Raw genomic sequence first — 19,946 nt, forward strand, 5'->3', positions numbered from 1 at the left:
TTTATTATACAGCGCACCATGATGCAGGGTTTTTGGGCGCATTGCTGGAGTTGGCATAAACACCAACGCAACTCCAGCACTGCGTCAAAATTAGAGGCGAGGCATCAGTTTTAACTGATACATCGACTACTGAATGGGCACCAATGTGTAAAAAGCGTGACAAAGTTACTTTGCACTCAAACATATTGGTCTTGGATGTGACGCATAGTGACATCAGCACGTAATGTCACATATTGTGACATTACGTGCATATACTTACCTTAGGTGGCCCACTTACCTCGCCACTTGATTTCATATTGCAATCATGTCACTACAGCTAGTGTGGTCCCGTGGGCACAGCCAATGTGTCATCCCAACACCTGGGTTTGGCAGGCATAGGAATTGTGACGCATTGACAACGCAGCTAAAGGCTGCGCTATAAAAAGAAAAAGTTGTAAATACCATTGCGGCATTTTTAAGGTCGGCTTTTCCTACAGGACGCCTACCTTGCATAAATTAAAATCGAAGGCGGCGCAGGTGATTTTCACGCAGGTGAAAACCAACGCAGACTGTAGCAAAGTGACGCATCTGCATCCATGTAAATATGGAGCAGATGCAGCGCCGCCGCAGCGTCAAAAAGAATGACACAATGGCAGGACAAGGAGGCGCCAGAGGCTTGTAAATGTGCCCCTGAAAATCTGTCAACAGCCACACAGTGCCACACGGCTCAGAATTTCAGCACGAGCAGTGTAGAATTACCATCAAATTAGGGTTCACCTCTTTATGAGCTGAAAGCCACACTGCTTGTTATTACACCCAAATGCTTTCCTTTCCCAACTGACATATGCCCTACATCCCGACATGTTTCTCACTGCCGGAATATCGGCTACAGTTTTACCCTGAAAACGACAATAATATTGGCAATTGAGAGTTTGAGGACATCTTTTACAAGTATATTTACACAGAATATCAGACCCTAAAATATCATGAGCAAAACATCATGTTAAGAATACTGAGGACAAAAATATTGTGAAGATAAGTTTCTATTAGCAAGTAAAGTTTTACTATATTCAACTCCATATTTATATACATCATCAAGGTAGATAGATGTGGAGTTAAGAATAGTAAATCTGTACTTACCTGTTTGCACTTCCCTTCTCGATATTTTGGCCCTCGATATTTTTGACAGGATATTCTGTTCTCACAATATTTTCGGTTCAGATACTCTGTCAATGATCCCTGTGCAGGGACGATTTACCAGAGTGCCTGTGTCCTACATTCAGTACTGTGAAGAACTGTAAAAGTACTCTGGGTGGTTCAGAAGACACTGCTAGGACTTATCAGATTCTATTGCTCAGAGGGTGAATGCAAACTTCTTTTCTCCTTTTCTCAGGTTACTAATGTGGAGTTTGTTGGGTCTTTCTACCACACTTAATGGTAAACCAATTGCAAACATCCATGGTGTTGTTGCATGACAGTTTTATCTGAGGCTTTTCTCTGGCTTCACAGGCTTCTGTGTTCAGTTGTAAGGACCTTGACATGTTAAAAGGAGACAATCAACTTCTGAAGAAGACCCTATCACACATCACCCCCAAGAATTCCTCTTTTCTTTATGAGCTCATGGGAGAGACAATTTTTTTGTGAAAACAAATTTTATTTGTCAAACCATCACATATAACCCAGAGCTCTGTGACCCAGAAGCTTCTGCAGTATCAATATACATCAAGTGAATTCGACCATTTTCATGTGTATTCAGGAGAAAATGAAAAGCAATGCAAATGAAACATTAACCCTAAAACTGTGACCCCCCAACCGGTCCCCCTGCGCACCGTCGTTCATTCCAGAGCAACACATCATATCAATAAGCACAGTTATACAGTTGTAACATGTCATCTCCTATGGAGCAGCTTTTGTGCCGGACATCTGAAAAGGGAGGTCATACCGGGTCTCTGTGGCAGTCCACCCGTGACGGCTCTAGCTCCAGGCCACGATAGCCTGCCCAGCGCTTTCAGATTTTAAAGTGCTTTCGGGGACACCGCCTGGCCACAAAGATTGGGGTCTCAAGACCCATACAGAAGTCCAGACCATTTTTCCAGGCAGCGACAGAGGGTGACACCGCTGCCTTCCAGGCCCTAGCAATATCTCTTTTAGCTATAGATAGACATTTAACATTTCAGACCCTTCTGCCACCACCAACTACTTTACAAGGTGTCTTTTCAGGGAGGTTCATGCCAAAGTCCTGTCATTAGAGCGATATGACTGGGGTGCTGCTTGTTTACTCTTTTGAATGCTTCTGGCTAAGAAGTAGACCTGAACCATCTTGGTTAGGTGCTCCCTCCTGGGATCTTAACTTCTTAGGGTATTACTTTGGCATTGTTTGCTATTATGAGCTAGAAATGGTGGGATGTCTCTAAAAGGGATGTGGCCACAGAAGTATAACAAGGAATTATTTTCAAGAGGCATGGCCTTTGAAATTGGAGATGCAGCTTAGAAACAGGAGCTAGAATTCTGTGCTGCACACAGTGTGCCTTCTGACAGTACTTGGGTGGTTTTCTGTATGCTTTCTGTTACTATATCCAGGCATATCGCACAACAATGAAAATGTGCCTAAAAAAAGTCAGACCTATTTGTTTTGCAAATTCTTTTTAGCAACATCAGATAAACGTCTAACAACAATGAATTTGTTGTGAACATTTAAAATTGAAAATATAATTGTCAGACCACGTTCGATGGCAGGTTGGAGGATGCACAAGGTAGACAGGCTATTGGACACCAACTGTGGTGGCTGAGGTCAGATGCCACTGGTGTCCTGCGGGCCAGCCTACAATGGCTCTGCAAACTGGGCCAAGTATAATCCTTTTCACACTTGACTTGCAGGCTGGTGAGGATGAACAGTCACAGGCCTCTCAGGAAGACAGTGTGGTGCAAGAGAGCTCGAAATGTAACAACCAATGAACATTTACAACACATACTGTCGAGCCCAGTGCTTATCTTTTATGGGAAAAGAAAGTACTTTATCACACAACAAAACTACATATTTAGCATTAGTGGCTTTCAGTTATAACATTTTATAACCAATTTCACTCCACCACAGTGAATACATGTTTTTCAGTGGAAACTGGAAAATACAGAATTTTGTTGCATTGAAACCGCTTTGGCACCGCTTTGGCCCTATGTGTTGTCAAAGCAGTATATATGCAACCCCTATCTTTGGGCACACGTCCATGAGGGATGCTTCCTCAATGCCAACCATGGCGCCCATGATAAACCACCAAATATGTTCCTGACTGTTCCCTGGACCCCAGGATCTAATGCTATTTTCGGGAGCATGGCTCACCTAAACTGAAATTAGCTTCATGTACTCTGCATGTCTCGGTGCTTCATTTATTGGCAACAAATCTAACTGTGTTTGTTCTTTCTGCACAGGATGGAAATGCACCAGAAGAGTGCATGAAGAAATCCACTGCACAGAACACAAAGATAAAGTAGCTGGTGCAAATCATCAGCACAGCAATTGTTTGCTTGAAAGCAGTCCCCATCCTGCTTCCAAACAAACACAGGTCAACATGCCTGCTGGAGATCAATGCCTCACACTGTCTGCCAAAAAGCATAGTATTTGGTAGGCATATTTAAACAATGTGAAAATAGAAAACACGAAGTGAAGGAAAGAAAAGCGTCTTGAAAGTACATAGAGATTGCTTTGTGCTCTTCCCACTTTAATTAGTTCCCCTTCTATGTTGGACTCGTTGACTTCATTCACAGTTGAACTACACAGTCAAACGATCAAAGGTCTCCCTTAGTTCAGGTTTCCTTTAGGTCATCAAGTTCTTTTACTACCTCAGCAGTTTTTTCCATACAGCAGCATAGTTCACCAAAGACCATACATATAGCCAGCAGTATGCATCTTAATTGTTCAGCAGGCTTCTTTTCTTTAATGAGGGATAGCAAGAAAGTTCCAAATCAGACAATATTAATAGAACTATATGTCCATTCCTTTCTTGGTATCTTGAGACTACTCACAATAATGGAGCACAAGATAACCCACAATATATACCTCATGCCTTAAGTAGAATATCTCAGTTTTTAGCAGTTAAATGCTATTTATCTAAAGAAAGCAGCAGAAGGAGGTCGTATGCCCATTATTAAAAAAATATATATTTTAAAAAACGTTATTAGATTTTATAGCACAACAGTAAAGAATACATAAAAGGAAAATAATCCAAGTGTACATGGGTACGAGAAAGTCATGAAGTCATTAAGACTTGCCACATATCTATCCTACACTATTAATATAGATTCTACGGTATATGGACAGTCATTCCAAGGGATCAGGATCATTTATGTAGAAGGTCATTGGTTTCTATACAATAAAAATCAGAGCAATTATAATAATATAATAATAAAAAATAACAGCAATGAAACTACTCATAACATGAATAATACATGCTATAAATCTGAAATGCACCATTGCAGTAGATTGCACCTGTCGGGCTAGTGTATAGGTATCTGGAGCGCTTAATGGTATTGTGTGTGCTTGTTACTGTTAGTGTTAATATTCTGAGCTCCCCGAGGTATGGTATACAGAAGAAGGAGTTGTTCACAGGGATTTTGTGTTAGCCATAAAATTGGCTAGTGTGGACCAAATTGATCTGGATTTCACTTTCTAGGGGGTAGTCTGAAGTAAGATGTTGCCAGCACACCTGATGAAAGAGATCCAGTTTCTCCAGACTGTTGATGTAAGAGTAAAAGATCTAATACATTTCCATCATCCTCACTTTTTAAGTGTGGATTAAAGTCACCCGATAGTAGGAACATGAATTCTCTTCAGGGATGAATTTCAAAAAAGGGTTCTCATAAATTCGAAAATGTCCTCCCAGAAGTAGATGGACAATAAAAAATCAAATGTGAGAGTTCACCACCCCTTGTTTGCAGTTCCAACAAGTGTGTGTTTCTCTAAGTTTCAGTTTGTGTAGCCAGAATGGGGTACCATTAATATGAATTTAGTTTGGGCCAGGACTGGAGTGGTCTTCTGCAAAAAGGGAGAGTGTAGGATTTTAGTCCAGGACTTGATACTTCCAGATGGCAGGCCCTCTCTTACCCATTTTTCATGAGTGCCTTTTAAGAGTTTAGAGTACGTTGGCCTTAAGTATTAATATATTTTGGAGACCTCGTGTCCCGCTTTGATTAGGGTACAATCGTTAAGAGGCTGTGGTGGGATTTTGTCCGAATAAGTTAGTTTCTGAATGCAGGCCTTGAGTTTCAGGAAGTTATAAAATACCAAATTGGATAAGGAATGGGTTTGCTGTAGATTAGAAAAGGTTATGGGGAATTTGTTTGAACCTAATTGATTGATTGTAAAACTTCCTTGTGATGCCCACTACTGCCTCTGTATCGGGTCACGGGTGGCAGTCCAATTTGATCCTAGGGTTGTCAATTTGTAGTATGGCCTCTTTTGAGTTGTTTATGATATATTTTGAGTGTGGCAGGTTCACCTTTCCCATTGAAATAAATGAAATAAGGTTCCAGCAGGAAATAATAGTAGCTTCAACTTCCAGCCCTTTTGGGGTGTAGTCCTCTCTCTGGGTTAGCCAATGGATAGCGGGAATGAACAGGAGGGCTGGTTGGTATGTTTTAAAATTAGGTAGGATAACTCCTCCCAGGGTTTTGGGCAGTCCTATTTTTTTTTTGTGTCAAACTTCTTTTTATTAACAAGAGGTTTCACATTCATCACAATTGCATATTATTTGATACACAAAACATTCTATAACAGCTCATCTCAATGGCCATTCCTAGGAGATTAAGCAATGTCACGGTTGACCACGCATTGTAAAAGAACAATTGCTTCCCCTTATGATATAGCAGGCTATAAAGTGTACAGTTTTGAACTACGAGGGAGCAAGATCAATTAATTTAATCTTAAGTTTAATCAACCCGTCTGTTATTTTGTGACAAGGCTTTAATCCCTTCTAACTGGGAAGGTTCTAAATTTAACAAACCCCATGCCCCTACCCTCCCCCCCAAGGAACGTAGTGGTCATTGGTGTTGGCGGCAGCGTGGTGCAATCTTTGTCCCGATGGCTTGGAGAATGATCCCCTAATTGTTACAGAGTTGTGTGTCTCCCTCGCAAATCTTCGAGAGGGGCCGTCTCTCTGGATGAACCTCCTTCCTATGGGTCGTGTGGACTAGAAATGGAATAGGTGCATGTCTCTGATTGAGGGTGGGCAGACCGCCAGAGGGAGGCCTTGTGTAAGACAGGTCACTAAAGGTCCCCATTTATATTCAAAGTTCTTCTAATCATCCCTGAAGATGTCTGACATTCTCTCCAACAAACAAATGATGGACGGAATGCTGACAATGCAGACATTCTCCCCCAGTCAAGAGATCTGGGTTAAATCCATCGTTCTTTTGCCCACTACGCCACCCCAGTTCAGACATGGCCATATGCAAATCAGTCTTGACCCTGTGCCTCATGGGAACAGTCCAGCCCGAACTGCCAAGCCATGTCTTCCCTGGACCGGAATCAAGCATCCTAGGACCGGTTTCTGGCTATCAGCCGTCATCAGCCAGGATAGCTTGACTCCAGTGGCGTAGTGAGCACGGTTCTGATGCTCCGTCCATCACCACCCCCTTTTGTACCGCTTTGTTTGACATTCTCTCCAGGCAGAGAGTTTTCCACAGACGTGAGTGCCATAGTGATATATCGGGAGCTGCTTTCCTCTTCCATGTGGCAGCAATGCAGTTTTGACCGCCCCAGACAGGCCCACATAATGGTTTTGTCTGTCTTAGTTTCATGTTCGAGTGTCGAATCCGTAATACCCAAGAGAGTTCCCTCTATGGAGGTTGAGATGGGATATCCCAACATGTCTTTGATATGTGCCAGGATTTCCTCCCAAAAGGTTTTTATTGTGGGGCAATCCCACCAAATGTGCCGAAATAAGTAGTGTCCGGGAATATCTTTTTAAGTTTGGTGGGGTACAGGTACCAGTCCACCAGGGTTTTAATGTGGGCCTCCCGCAGGTCGAGGGAGCGGTTAAACTTGGAGACATCAGTCCATAGCCGCGAGCATTCCTTATCGGATAGCTTCCTTCGTGCCACTTCCTCCCATAGAGTCATGTATTTGGGTCTCGTCTCGGTGAGTGTGCGGTGGAAAGTAGTGAGCTATACATAAAGGAAATAACCCCCCTCATGGACCCCACCCTCTGCACAAATTTTCAATTATTGTTCTCTCTAGCGTTGCTGCTTCTTTAACCTGCAGAGTGAGGGCCCAATACTTAAGTTGAAGGTAGTAGAAATATTCACATGGGTCTAGGCGAAACTCTCTCTGGTAACTGTCAAATGTGAGGATATCATGGTTATGAAAGAGATCTGCAAGCATAAGGCAGACACCCTCCCTCCAGGGATCGAATGGACCCTCACAGAGCATGGAGGGAAACTTCGTGTTGAAGTGAATCGGTGTGTACATTGACAGAAATGAGGTCCACCCCTCTCCCCGAGTGACCTCATCCCATACCTTCAGACTGGTGCAGGTGGGAGTGCTGATGTAAGCATTTACAGGTCTGTTCTTCTTAGGTCTTCATATAAGGTTCCATATTGTTCTTCCTGCAATTCCTTGTCCATGTGTAACCAGTGTCTGATTCCCTCTTGGACCATTCCGCCACAATCCTAAGTTGGGCTGCTCTATAATACAGACCGAAGTTGGGTAGACCCACTCACCCCGCCCCCTTCGCTCGTCTTAGGGTATGGAAAGGGAGACGAGCCCTGCCCTTCTGCCAGATAAAGCGGATGACCAAGGATCCTATTTTGGGAAAAAGTTCTCTTTCTAGATCAATCAGCAGAGCCTGAAAAGATACAGAAATGTAGGCAGCACTGTTATTTTGATTGCATGGATGCGGCCCAGCCACAAAATAAAAAGAGGCTTCCATCGTTTGAGGTCGTTCTGAAGTTGAAGAAGGAGAGGCGGATAGTTAGCTTTATATAGGTCTTCCAAATGAGGCATTAGTTGTATACCTAAGTATTGGAGTGAGCGTTTGGCCCACTGAAATGGAGTGTGCTCCCAGAGGCGAGTGGCCTTGGCTTCTGGTATCGAGAGGTTCAATATAGAAGATTTAGCTAGATTAACTCTGAACCCCACCACCACCTCAAAGGCATTCAGCTCCCTCTCCAGAGCAGGAAGCGAGCGACCTGGGTCGGTGAGGGTCAACAATATATCATCTGCGAGGCGTTCTGGATGCGTTGGAGTCTTTTTTGAAGTTTGGCTGTGGTTCCGGCGTAGAGGGTGTTCCCGTAGTCCAGTCGGCTGGTGACGAGTGCCTGGGTAACGGTCTTCCTGGTTTCGGTGGGGATCCATCTGAAGATCTTGCGGAGCATGCGCAGGGCGTTGAAGCATGAAGATGAGACGGCGTTGACTTGTCTGGTCATCGACAGGGCGGAGTCCAGGATGAAGCCCAGGTTGCGTGCGTGGTCCATTTGTTTGGGAGCGGTGCCCAGGGCCACCAGGAGTCGTCCCAGATGGAGGGTGATGATCCCAGGATGAGGACTTCCGTCTTGTCTGAGTTCAGTTTAAGGCGGCTGTTCCTCATCCAGTCGGCGACGTCTTTCATCCCTTCGTGTAGGTTGGCTCTGGCGATGGTGGGGTCGTTGGTGAGGGAGAGGATCAGCTGGGTGTTGTCGGCATAGGAGATGATGTTGAGGTTGTGTTGGCGTGCGATGGCTGCGAGGGGGCTCATGTAGACGTTGAAGAGGGTTGGACTGAGTGAAGATCCTTGTGGTACGCCGCAGATGACTTCGGTGGCTTCTGATCTGAACGGAGGGAGGCGGACTCTCTGGGTTCTTCCGGCGAGGAACGAGATGATCCACTCCAGTGCTTTCTCTCGGATTCCGATGTTGCTGAGGCGCTTCACGAGGGTGTGGTGGCAGATGGTGTCGAACGCCGCAGAGAGGTCCAAGAGGATGAGGGCCGCTGTTTCCCCGTTGTCGATCAGGGTTCTGATGTCGTCGGTGGCTGCGATGAGGGCGGTCTCGGTGCTGTGGTTGGCCCGAAACCCGGACTGCGAGGGGCCGAGGGATTCGGTTGTCTCGAGGAAGGCGGCAAGCTGTCTGTTGACGGTCTTCTCGATGACTTTGGCGGGGAAAGGAAGGAGCGAGATGGGACGGTAGTTCTTGAGGTCGGTGGGGTCCGCCGTTGGTTTCTTCAGGAGGGCGGTAAGCTCGGCGTGCTTCCAGCTCTCCGGGAAGGTGGCGGTGTGGAAGGAGGAGTTGATGATGTCCCGGAGATGGGGTGCGATGATGGCGTCGGCTTTGTTGAAGACGTGGTGTGGGCAGGGGTCGGTTGGTGATCCGGAGTGGACGGAGTTCATCGTGCGGGTAGTGTCTTCGGTGCTGATCAGGGTCCAGTTGCAGAGGGTGGTGGTGGCGGGCGTTGATTCGGTGATAGGGTGCGTGGTCTGTGTGTTGAAGCTGTTGTGTATGTTGGTGATCTTGCGGTGGAAGAATGCGGCGAGTGAGTTGCACAGGTCTTGCGAGGGCGTGATGTCGTTGTTTCCAGCGTTGGGGTTGGAGAACTCTTTGACGATGCTGAAGAGTTCCTTGCTGTCGTGGGCGTTGTTGTCCAGTCGATCTTTGAGTGCCGATTTCTTGGTGGCGCGGATCAGCTGATGGTGTTTGCGGGTGGCGTGCTTGAGGGCGGTCCTGTTGTCTATGGTCTGGTCGAGCCTCCAGGCTTTCTCGAGGGTGCGGCAGTTCTTCTTGGATTCCTTGAGTTCTTCGGTGAACCATGGGGTTTTCTTGCTGCCGGGCCTGCTGGGAGGGTTCTTTAGTGGTGCGAGGTCGTTGGCGCAGGTGGTCAGCCACTTGGTGAGGTTGCTGGCTGCTTCGTTGGGGTCCGTTGTGTTGGTGGGAGTGTTCTGGCTGAGGGAGGCTGTGAGCTGCTCGGCGGTGATCTTGCTCCAGCTCCGGCGGGGAACCTGTTGCGGGTGGTAGTGGGTTGTAGTTTTTCTGAAGCTGAAGTGGACGCAGCTGTGGTCGGTCCAGTGGAGTCTGGTGGCGTGGCTGAAGGAGATGTGCTTGCTGGATGAGAAGACGGGGTCGAGCGTGTTACCGGCGTAGTGGGTGGGAGTGTTCACCAGTTGCTTGAGTCCGAGGTTGTCGAGGTTTTCCAGCAGGGCGGTGGTGTTTCTGTCGTTTTTATTCTCCAGGTGGAAGTTGAGGTCCCCTAGGAGGATGTAGTCGGCGGAGGGCAGGGCGTGCGGGCTGATGAAGTCTGCGATGTCTTCGCTGAAATGTGTGCGTGGTCCCGGGGGTCTGCAGATGAGGGTGCCTCGGAGGGTGGTCTTGGGGTCAGTGTGAATCTGGAAGTGCAGGTGTTCGGCGGCGGTGAAGGTTTCGTCTGAGTTAATCGAGATGCGGATGGTGTTCTTGTGTACGATGGCGATGCCTCCTCCCGTTTGGTTGATGCGGTCCTTCCGGATGATCTTGTATCCGTCCGGGATGGCTATGGCGATGTCGGGTGCTGAGGAGGCGTTCATCCAGGTTTCGGTGAGGAAGGCGATGTCCGGTGCTGTCGCGTCGAGCAGGTCCCAGAGTTCCACGGCGTGCCTGTGGACGGAGCGGGTGTTCAGCAGGATGCACTTCAGGTGGTTGCTGCTGGTGCTCGACTTGGCGGGGGTGGTGCTGGTCCGGAGGCAGGTGAATCGGCAGGCTTGGCAGGTGAAGGGTCCGTGGGTGCGTTTCGGGGTGGCTCGGTAGCAGGCAGGGTTCCGGGCGGCATTGAGTGCATTGAGGGTGGCGGCGTCGTAGGTCCGTCGGGTAGTCTGGCATCGACGGGGGCCAGGGGTCCTGGCGCTGGGCGCGGTCCAGGCGCAGACGGGCGCAGATGGGCTTGCCTTAGGCGCGCCTTTGCCGTGCCAGCGGCGCGCCCGCTGCGCGCGGCCGCTGCTCGGCCGCCCAGCGGTCGCCATAAGAGGGAGGGAGGGGAGGAGGGGTCAACTGGAAGGACCAGTAGGGGCAGGGGGGCGGGGCCGCACGGGAGGCAGCGGCGGGAAAAAAACGGCGCAGGGAAGGAGTGTGCTGACCGGGGCAGGCAGCGCAGGCACACGGGGTACGGGGGAAAAAAGGGGCACACAGGCACACGGGATACAGAGAGGAGAAGGGCACACAGGCACACGGGGTACAGTCTAGCAATCCAGCGTCAGGTGAGAAGCAAGGCGGAGCTGCAGCGGCGGGGGAAGTGACCTACCCGAGGGTCAAGGGACCCTCTATTATTTCTTCTCCCGCTAGAGGCAAGAAAAATGATGTTGCTATCCTTTTTGCAAAAAGATTATATTGTCAAATATTAAGCAAATCCATAGACTCAGAAGGTAGATATACTATAGCAAAAGTTAAAATTCAGGATACTGTTTTGTTATTAATTAATGTATATGGTCCAACAGTTGATGACCCTAATTTTTGGTCTATTCTTAATACTGAAGTTCTCAAGTTGGGTAACGTTCCACTTATAGTTGGAGGAGATTTTAATCTGATACATGACCCTTTGCTAGATAGATTATCCCACACTAAATTCTGTCCACCCAGAGCATTATTTTCCTACTTTAAAATCTTTTTTTAAATCAACCAAGTTGGTGGATATTTGGCGATTACATTATCCTACTGAAAAATCGTTCACTTTTTTCTTAATCCCTCATAATTCATATTCAAGATTAGATTATCTGTTAGTTTCTCGAAATTTAATTAATTCAGTTGCTACACCTAATATTGGTAATATTGATATCTCTGATCATGCTTTGGTTTTTATGGTATTGCAACTTGACTCAAATTTGAAATCTCAATCTAGATGGTGTATGAACCCTAACATCATTCTGAATGAATATAATAAACCAAAAATCCTAATTGCACTTCAAGATTACTTTCAGCTCAATCCTGAAGGCTCTACGTCCATGGTAAATCGATGGGATGATTTTACAGCTTAAATTAGAGGAACTTCCATTTCACTTATGGCACATGAAAATAAAACCTTTAATTCCAAACTTAAAGATTTAGACAAACAAATTGCAAAATTTGAAAGACTTTTTATTACTTCTAATGATATTTAATTTAAAATAAAATTACAAAAACTGCGTTATGAATTTAACTCAATTTTAAGCAGAAGAGCTGGTATACAGCTTTCTATTTCTGAAGTCAAATTTTGTTTTAAGGCCAATAGATCTGGTAGACTTTTAGCCAATTATTTATGTATTAAAAAAGAAAAAACTTCAATAAATTCAATTCATAATCCAAATGGAAAAATTGCATTCTCCAAAAAAGATATTGCTAATGAATTTTTTAAATTATTACTCTAATCTATATAATAAGCCTCAATTCAATGATTCCTTCCTGATTGATAATTTTGTATTGAACTGTGGATTACCTAAAGTTCCAAAATTGACCAAGGAAAAATTAGATTTGTCATTCACTCAAGAAGAAATACAATTAGCTATTAAATCTCTTAAACAAAATAAATCTACTGGTCCGGATAGAATTCCAGCAGAATTTTATAAAGAATTTGATTTGCAACTTATTCCTCATTTGTTTAAACTTTTTTCCTTTTTTAGTTCTTGTGGGTCATCTTCTTGATCCTTTACTGAAGCTTTGATTGTTGTTTTACCAAAACCTAACAAAGACCCTACACTTGTATCGAATTATCGCCCTATTTCTTTCATAAACCAAGATTGTCAACTATATGCTAAAATTCTTGCAACCCGACTAACCTCGGTATTAGACTCTCTTATCCATCCTGACCAATCTGGTTTCATGGAAAACAGATACTCTGTTAATAATACAAGAGTTTTGTTACATGCTATTGAACAAGGGTCAACTCTGTCTTCACCGTCGGGAGTTCTTGCATTGGATGCTGAAAAAGCTTTTGATAAAGTTCATTGGCAATTTTTATTTCACACTTTAGCTGCATTTAATTTTGGTGATATGTTTATTCGTATAATATCTGCTCTTTACTCTAATTCTACTGCTCGTTTATTTATTAATGGTCAAATTTCGAATCAATTTTTTCTTTTTGGAGGTACCAGGCAAGGTTGTCCATTGTCACCACTATTATTTATTCTTGTTATTGAACCATTACTTAATTCTATTAGAAAATGTAACGATATTGCTGATATTAATATTAAAGAGATCACCATTAAAATATTAGCATATGCACATGATGAACTTTTATTTATTAGTAATCCTGAATCTTCAATTCCTCCTTTGTTAGATATTATCTCATCATATTCCTTAGTTTCTGGTTCTATGTTAAATACCAATAAAACTGAGTTTTTCCCTTAAATCCTCATTGTATCCCCGATATGCTACCTATAAAGGAACTAATCAGGCAAAGAAATAAAATAAAATATCTTGGTATTCTGTTCTCTTCTTCCATAAAAAGTACAATTACATTAAATTGTGAGTCAATTATGAACTATATTAATGATAAATTAGCTAAATGGTCTTCAGTTCACCTTTCTTGGTGGGGGGAAATGGACTCCATAAAAATGACTATTGCACCTAAATTTTTTGATTTTTTAGCTATGATTCCTAAGCAGTTTCCGATGAAATCTTATAAAACTATCGATCGTTGTCTTTTTAAGTTTCTTTAGAATAAAAAATCACCTCGCATTAGCTATAAAAAAGTAAAAATGATGCTAGATTTTTTCAACTATCATAAAGCTTTTATCTTAAAATAGAGCTCTCTTTGGTTTAATGACTCTCATCTTAATAGTCCTCCTACATGACTTCTTATAGAAAAAGTTTTGTAGCTCCATATCCATTGTCTACTTTAATGCAACTTTATTTAACAGATCTACCATTTTGAAATCCACAAAGTTAATTTTAAATGACTTAGACTCACTTTTTCATTCATCTATTTTAAATTCTGTAGAGATGTCATTGTGGTACAATCCACGACTAAAGCGCTCTCGTTCCATCAAATTTTGGCACTCGTGGATTTACGCAGGTATCTTTTACCTACAAGATATTTACCATGATGATACTTTTATATCGTTTGATGTATTACAGGCAAAATTTCACTTCCCTTCTTCAGATATCCTTGAATATGAACTTCTATGTAATTCTATACTAGACTCTTTTCCTAATAAAATTCCTACAATTATAAAATGAGATTTAACAATTTATGTTCAATCGGTTTCCTCTTCCTCTCATGCTGTTTCATTAATAGAAATTCAACACATTTCAAGGTAATAATATTGATATGATTTCAACTTTTTGAAATGATGAACTTTCATTATCTTTTTCATATGATACGTGGAAAAAATATGGTTGAACAATATTTCAGGATTGTTACCTGTATCATTGTATCAAACAAATTCTTATATTTTGTTTAGCTGTTTATTGACCCCATTAAAGTTATTTAAAGCTAAACTCCTTCCTAATTTGAATTGTTGGCATTGTAACTTGCATAATGCCTCGTTAAAACATATGCTTTTTGAATGTACATTTATCTTAAAGTGTTGGAATGAAGTTTGGAGTGTTATACAAAAAATACTTAATATTTCTGATGAACTTTCATTTACTCTAATGATTTGTAAATCTGTTGCTCTTTCTGAACAGTTATCTGAATTAGATTGTAAACTTTTTAATTTTTTAATGTCAGCAGCCCTAAAGTACATCACTGCCTGTTGGAAAGATGTGTTCTTATTATCCTTTCATGCTTGGTGGTCTTGGATTATTTTTACTAGAAGAGATGCCAATTTATCTTTGTCCGGTATTAATCATAATTGTGACTCTTATCATTAGTTTTGAAAACTGATTAATCGTTATTTATCTTCTTAATTTATACTTCTTTCTTATATTTTACCTTATATTGTATTTTGCATATGTTTAGCCTATAGTAGCTCTAATGGAAATTCTTTGTATGATAATTACCAATTGTTTCTTCCTCCCCCTTTTTATGTTATGTTTTACTACATTCATAAAACACTGTACCTTTTTATATTTAATCAGTTGTTATTTAATGATAAGTCTTTTTAGGGGTACTCTATACTGTGCTCTTTTTTGTATTGTCATTGTTTATTATTATTATGGAATTTAATAAAATATTTTGAACAGAAAAAAAACAAATCTCCCATGAGGATTGTCTGGCCCTCCGCAAACTCCCCCACCTGGTCTAGTAGCGTGGCGAGGAATACGAGTTGGCCCACGTTGGGCGCATATGCCGCGAAAAATGTGCAAAGTCACCCTCTCAGTGTCCCCTTCACCATGACTATTCTGCCCTCTTTATCTGACTTAATGGCCTCTGGCTGGAATTTAGTGGAGTTATGAAAGAGAAGATCCCCCCCGCTGTTTGTGCTAGCCGAAAATCTATAAATGAGGGAATACTGCTTATGGTGAGGGCTACGAGCTTGATGTGATGGTCCGTTAGATATTTCCAGACTTTAGACTTGAGAGGCAAATTCACCCCTTCACATTCCAGGACACTATGGAGATCACCATGTTTCTGTGTTGATTCCCCCTCTCATATATGCCTTTTGAATAACCTCTCCAGGATTCGGCTCACCGGTTCCATGCCAGGATCAAACCCCGTCTTCCGCCTTTCCCCAGAGCCTCATGTGTCATTACGGTTACATAGCTAGTGAACCCCGCTGACCACAACCCGTTCCCCAACCCCCCCAACAGTACAAACAACATTACATTACCAACATCAACTTGTACCAGATGGCCCTTGAGCCATCTGGTACAAGCATACTGGATCGTGTTGGCGGGCGACTCGGCCGGAGCCCACATCCACGACTGTCCCTTACGCTTCTACTGTTGCCAGCTGGTGTCACATCTCCTCGTGACCTCCAAATGGATAGCACCACACGGCGTCTTAGCAGTCAATTGTTCACCAAAATTCCGTTGCCACTCCCCTTCTGGGATGGCCCCATCTTACACGTATTAACCTCCTGAGTCCTTCATTATCTCAGATATCAAACTTCAATTGATTTTGCATCCTCCCTTAGCAATTTTGCTCCATTGAGTTCCTTTGTTTCTGTCTCGGTCCACTCCCCTCAGCAAGTCACGCGCTCACTCGATGTCCGCAGGGGGGAGACCTAATATTCGCAGTCCTTTTTCGAGTTCTGTGAAACATTTTGTTGTTATATTTAAAGCTCAAACCAAAGGGGTATGTCCGCCTGTATTTAACTTTGTCCGATCTGAGTTTCGTGGTTATGGGACGGAAGCCCTGAAAGGCTATGTCTTCCATCCCCCTTCTCGCCTGCAATATAGCCTCCTTGACCTTGAAGGAGTGGAGCTTGGTGAGGACATCTCGTGTCCAACGGCGATCTCCAGTACCTTGATTTCCGACGCAGTGTGCTCTCTCGATCTTGATTTTTAGCTGGTGCAGGTCTAAAAAATCTCTGCAAATAGACCTTCCAGGAGGGCCTCCAAGTCAGGCCACTCCTCCCCTTCCTCCAAATCCTTAATTCGGATATTGTCTCTGCGAGACCTATTTTCTAAATCTTCCGTCTTCAACAGAGTCAGATGCAATTGATTCTGAAGGTCCTGTATTCTTTCCTGTGTGGCCGTGGCCCGCTTGTCCAGATCCTGGGTCTGTACTTCCACCTCCAGAACTCTGGTACCCATTGAGTCCACATCATGTTGAAGGGAGGACATGCGTTCATTCAAGTCAGTTTTGAGTTGGTCAATGGATGACCTCATGTCCTGGGCTATATCAGAGCGTAATTCCGTCTTGAACTCCCTCAGAGAGGCCATCAAGTCGTCCTTCGTGAGGGCCATGGCAGTGGAGGTTTCTTCTTGTTGTTCTGGGGGCTGTCGTTTCTCCGAGGGACTAAAGAAATTAGAGACTTTGTTTGTCCCCTTCTTTGGTGGCATAGATGCAGGCTGGGTGTCCCCTGTTCTTTAAGTGCTTGTGCTTGACTGCAGAGAGCGCAGGAGCTTCCCCCCGCAGCTTCCTTCAAAGCCAGTAGCTGTTGGTTCTGTTGATGTCACGTCCTTCCCCCGATGGGCCAGACGCCTCGTGGTTAGCCCCCCTCACATGGGGGATAAACATCGCTGATCCTGGTGCCCCCCTCTGTGTGCTGCCATTTAGTGGTGCCAAGAGGGTATAATTCTCAAATCGGCCAATGCCCCCTCATGTATTGCACTGGGGATCCGCTGTGGCTTGGGTGCCAGAGAAAATCTACTGGAAGAGAGCTGCACTCGTCTCGCGGCTGGCCGCCATGTTGAAGCCAGGCAGGACCAGGCACGGCGGTACGGGAGGCTCTGATTGTCTGGTTTGCTACCTTTTGTGCCCAAAGAGCCGCCTCACCCAAACAGCCCACCACCATACCTCAAGAACCGGGCTGCCCTCCTCTCCTCTCCTCATCAGGTAATCGCTGCACAGCCATGTCGTCTATGCGTTCACATCGGTGGTGGGCATCAGGTGCCGCTACGCACTGTCTCTCCACAGCCTATCAGGATTCCCAGCAGTGTACAAGGGACAGTGGCAGACCTACGACTTCCTTGGACTTCCTCGGAGGGGTCTCGTTAACAGCAGCAGTGAGGCTTCAAGTCTTCTGGGACGCCACCATTTTCCAAAGCACTGGTGCCATTCCATCATGGCAGCCGAGGTGTCGAAATTTCCTGGAGCTGCGTTTTCGATGGGTTTCAAAATGGACCTTTCCGTGGTCACGGCCCCTCAGTCTGCATTCAGGGAGTGTTTTGGCGAGCTTCGAAGTAGATTTAAAGGAAGGGACAGCGACGTGGACTCGGAGCCGAGGGGAATCACTTCCACCCGGCAATCTTGCCCGGCCGTGCCCACCGTCTTATTTTGTTTAAGGAGAGTCTAGGTTTTTTCTCTTGCCAGAAGAATTTATTAATGACACAGTCTGTTTTCCTTTAGAAGTTGTCAGTCAGTGTGAGTGGTAGCATACTGATTAAATAATTTATTATGGGCAAAATCATAATTTTTACTGTCTCTGTCCTTCTCCACCATGTTAACAATTTAGGTGAGCAGCCATCAAACAAATCATTTACTTTCTTGAGAGTAAATGCTTGATTATGTCTGAGCGAGTCGATAATATTGTTAGAGAATTCTAGTCTGAGGTATTTAATGTGGTGTGGTTGTCAGGCCAGATCTGCATCTCCCAATAGTTATTTGGAGCCTATGATGTTTAATAGGATGACCTCAGACTTATCTCTGCTTGGAGTGTATCCTGAGATTTTGGCAAATTCAGAGATGGAAGTCATTATTTGTGGGATTGACTGGCTAGCTTCCTCTGTGACAATCAAAATATCATCTGCATACGCCGCTGTTTTAACAGCAAATTTTTCAAATCTGATTCCTGTTATGGTTTCATTGTTTCTGATATTAAATAATAAGGTCTCAAGTGCCAGGGGAAAAGGTGAAGAGGACACGGGTAGCCTTACCAGGTGCCTTGTCGCAGTGAAAAAGCTTCAGAGAGCAAGCCACTGGTTCGGACCTTGGCACTGGGGTTAGAGTATAGAGCCATTATCTTTCGTATGAAAGAGGTGCCAAGGGTACATTTGTGTAACACTGCTTAAAGTTATCTCCAATCCACTTTGTCAAACACTTTTTCAGTGTCTAATGTGATGGCAACCGTTTACGTTGATAAAGTCTGGGGTTTGTCGATCACATGGGAAACTAACCTGATGTTGTCACTGGGGAGACAATCTTTTAGGAAGCCCCTTTGGGAAGGATAGATCAATTTCAGACATGTATTTTTGGATTCTGATGGCTAGTATTTTAGCATAAATCTTACAATCAATGCTGATCAGGGATACTGGTCTGTAATTTCTTGTCAGTGGTGGGTCTTTCCCTTCTTTGGGTATGACAACGATTATGGCTTCGGAAGGGGTGTCAGAGATTGTGCCCGAGTTAGAAAATTGGGTATATCGTTGGAGCGCAGGGCCACAAAGTGATTCTCTGCATGTTTTGTAAAGTAGGGTTTAGAAGCCATCTGGACCTGGGGCATTACTGGTTTTGAGGGATTTAAGGACTTTTACAATTTCTTGGGTAGTAAGAGGGGAGTTGATTGCATTCTCCTTTTCTTTGTTGAGTGAGGAGAGGCATAAGTTATTCAAGTATTTTTCACACTCACTCTACTTAATTTCCTCATTTGGGGAATAGAGAGTCTCATAATAATTTTTTAAGGTCTCTGTAATCTTTGCCGGGTGGGTTTGTATTTTGCTATTCTTGTGTCTAATAGCTGGAATATAGTTCTTATATTGTTTTTATTTTAGGTAGTCTTCATCATATTCTCTGCCCTATTTACTTCAGATAATCTCTTTTGTTTATGAAGCCAAATCCCTACTCATGTGGTTAGTATTTGATTATATATATTTATTAGTAGTGAGAGAAGAGAGGCATGACTTGTCTTTGGAGCGTATATGGAGATGTTCTAGATTTTTTATCTCCTTTTCTAGTGTTACCAGTTTTCAGTTAGCCTCTCTGTTCCTTTTTGACCATATCTGAATAAATGTGTCTCTAATAATGGCTGTTAGTGCTTCCCATGTTGAGGTGAACAATCAAGTTCAGGTTTGTCAGTGAGGACATTTTTAATCACAGTTTCAACTTGTTTGATATGTTCGGGGTTGACAGGGTCTCATTACTTAGCCTCCGGATGGAGTTTTAGTTAATAGCTTTTAAGCCCAACAGCGATAGGGTTATGCATAAGTGATCAGAGACCAGTCTTGCTTCGACTGTTGTTTGATCAGTGTTATGGAGAGGGATCGCCTGAGATCAATATATTTTCAATACAGGTGTACGTCGAGTGGGGGGTGAAAAAAACATGTAGTCTCTTTCTGTAGGGTGTTGAAGCCTCCATGCGTCCTTTAGGTTAAGCATATAACAGAGATGTTTCAGGAGATTGTGTGATTTAGGGAGGCGGTATCTGCAAGTGGAGTCCCTGTCCATAATCGAAACAAGAGGTAGGTTAAGGATGCCAGCTAATAGGAGGAGTGACCTGTTAGGAATGGTAAGAAGA

The sequence above is a fragment of the Triturus cristatus genome, chromosome 3_1, assembly GCF_964204655.1.
Source record: "Triturus cristatus chromosome 3_1, aTriCri1.1, whole genome shotgun sequence".
NCBI classification, from domain to species: Eukaryota; Metazoa; Chordata; class Amphibia; order Caudata; family Salamandridae; genus Triturus; species Triturus cristatus.